The sequence below is a fragment of the Brassica oleracea genome, chromosome C9 (assembly GCF_000695525.1).
Source record: "Brassica oleracea var. oleracea cultivar TO1000 chromosome C9, BOL, whole genome shotgun sequence".
Taxonomy (NCBI): domain Eukaryota; kingdom Viridiplantae; phylum Streptophyta; class Magnoliopsida; order Brassicales; family Brassicaceae; genus Brassica; species Brassica oleracea.
This window is the reverse complement of record NC_027756.1, coordinates 28745535-28748705: the sequence shown is the minus strand read 5'-3', so window position 1 is coordinate 28748705 and position 3171 is coordinate 28745535. Positions and strand designations below refer to the sequence as shown.

The following is a 3171-nucleotide window of genomic DNA, read 5'->3' as shown; positions in this document are numbered from 1 at the left end:
ACTCATGACCCGTATTCAATCTGAGATGGGAATATCTATGCTCACTTATATGGCCTGATTCATATTAACCTTATATACATGTAAAACTCGTGATGTCCCTAAGCTTTATAGACTTTAGAGTCTGAGCCTTATAGATAATGGCTTATACGGCCGAACCTTTGTAGGTAATGGCCTTTGCAGCCGAGCCGTTTATAGCATGGTCATAGACCATAGTAGTACATGAATTTGTAGTATTGATCATGTGTGATCATGGATCACGGGTTTATCCTCTCTCCCCCTCATAAACATACTATAATTTCGTGATGCTTAGGACAATAAAGCCTCATGAGTTTTCCTTGTGTACATGTTACACAACGTGAGATCTTATGGGATAACTTTGTGTGCCTAATCAATATCAATCTTTGCATCAAGTTTAGACCAGGATGGCTAATCCGGTCATGTCATATAGTGTATAATTTTCGTGGGGTATACCAATCTGGTTACCATGGCTTTTGCCTTTATCATACTGATCTTTGCATAGTCTAGATCAGTAGAGAATGCAGGTATAGTTTCGATCGCTCTTTGTTTCCTTTGCCCATTGTTTCTATATGGAAACCATTATCATATATCTTATAAACTCAATGGGCTTCTATGGGTGGATATAGATCATTAGGTCTTTTATGCGTGCTATTTCCTCTTTAGGCGCCAATGAACTAAGTCCAGCCGTAGCCCTTTAGGCAATTCTATACTGGTCGCAGGCCCTTATCTGACTGACTATACCCGCAACATTGCCTTATATATTGGCGTTTTCTTAGTCATATCTAAAATCATTCATTCATCTTATAATATAAGTTCTTAATTCAAGAAAATCACAAACATAAAGCAAAGCAAACACAGAAATCGAAATCAACATTATTCTTTTTAGACAATCAGATGTTTTAGCCTAATGATTTCCCATTACATATCTTATGGCACACTGACTTGGTCGAGTGTGGTGGCTTAGAAATGCCACGGCCTCCTCTCCCTTAACCATGGCCAAAACTGGGTCCACAACCACGGTTATAGTGATTCATATGTCCATGGTCGTATAAGGTAGTTTGGCTACGCCCACGTCCTTTCCATCCATTACGGTTACAGCTGTATGGTTTATCATGATGGACGTGACTGCTTTCTTTAGATTTTTTTTTTTCTTTTCCTCTGTAGCCTCATTGGCTTCAGGTAATGGGGTTGGCGAGTAATCATTATTGCCCTGTATCTATTACTTTTACTTGCATAATTGTCCTCGATGATACATTCACCGAGCCCCTTTGATTTCAGGACAATCTCTGTGTCTAATGCCCATTGTAAATAATTATCTCCAAAGAGATTTAGGGCAGCATAATCTAGATTGCTGATTTTCAACATCTGTAATCATATATCACTCAATCTTTATAAGAAAATAAATCGTGTGAACAAGTAAACAATCGAGTTAATGCATTTCTAATAAACAAGCCACACGGCTATAGGGGTGATATGCAATGAGGTCACACGGCCTAGGTGATGTATGATGCGGCCAAGCAAGCAATCAAGTAATGATCAATGCATCAGTAAGTAAGCCACACGGATATGCGGGTTTAATGCAATACAATCAAGGCCACACGGCCATACAGTCATGATGCAAGCAAAGAGGCCACACGGCTAGATAGATATATGATGCATACGATCCTAGCTTTCGGATTCTATATGTGATCAAGGTGATATGATGTATGCAAGCCACACAACTATGATAGTAAGGTGCAATAAAGGCCACACGGCCAAGCTATGATGCAAACAGTCTATGTTGATCCAATTAGAGTTTTATCATCTTAGCAATACGAAATGTGGCTAGGGTTTCAGATTTTATGAGAATCAAAATAATCTAGCACCTTAGCTTTCAAGACATCAATTAGATCAGTCAAAATAACAAGAATCAAACCTAAACTCAATTTGGATCAATATCATAGGATTTAGGGTTTCAAGGCCCTTAGGGATTTCAAATTCAAGATTTAGGGTTTCAGATTCAATATGCAATCAATCTAGTTGGCTTAACTCACAATCAATAGAATCAATCCAGCAAGCAAGCCTTATGGCTAAGGTTTATGCCTCACGGCCAAGAAGAAGCCACACGGCCAAAACAAGAAAACAAGTCGCACGGCTAATGATTCAATTCAAGATGAATGCATATAGTTTGTTGTGTAATTGCAATCCTAGCATAGATGCATTCTATCAGTTTATACAATGTACTCAACACAAGCAAGCTAATCGGCCAAGCAAAGAAGAATCATACTTGATTTCAATTTTAATTTTAATACCATTCTAACATGAGATTCTAAGTGCAATTGCAATCAATCAATGTGATTAGGTTTAGGTATGAATGCAACAAGGCCACACGGACACAAATATGATTATGTTTAACCTAATCCAATTTTAAACAATCTAAACTAGATCATTAGGGTTTTAGTTTAAACATGCCAATCAATTCAGATTTCAAGATTCAAGTTTGAACAATCATAATCATAGTTCTAGGTGATCAATCAATCAAACAAAGTTTCAAATTCCAAACAATTATAATCGATTTTTCAAATTACGGTTTTGGGAATTCGATTTGATCTTATAACAAGGGAGTTTAATTTTGAGATTCAAAAACCTTTAGGGTTCTGATTTTAATTGATCAATGGATCAAATCTCGATTTTAGGGTCTGGATCGAACTTATAGAGCTTTGATTTACTCATAGAGTATTGATCTATTATCCTACGGCTTTCATATTTTTAGAGATTATATTTTAGGGTTTCAATCTTTACAAAACAACCATATTCGATTCATGTTTTCAGATTTCGAATTACCTTTAGGGTTTTGAAGATTGTAGAACCGGAACACCAAGAGAACCTCGAGCTGGACGATCGGACGCGAGGTGGAACAAGCTGGAACGCGAGATGGAACGGAACGCGTCTGATCGGGAACGCGAGTTGTAGCTGTCCGGGATGCAAGCTGAGAACACATGGAGCTGAGGCTAAGTTCGTCTAGTATCAGGAACGCCTTGGGGTTGGGGCTGATCAGATGAACACGAGCTGGAACGCTTGCAAGAACAGATTGGGATTCCAAAGCAAATCGGCGCGCACTGTATCGATGCGTGAGGGCGCGTCAGTGGTCAGATCGACAAACGGTTTGCACTG

At 38.6% G+C, this 3171-nt stretch overlaps 1 pseudogene; it reads left to right on the top strand.

The window, feature by feature from the left end:
• Positions 1 to 536: 536 nt before the first annotated feature.
• The window catches only part of LOC106314735, a 4775-nt pseudogene continuing 2140 nt past the window's right edge, over positions 537 to 3171 (top strand).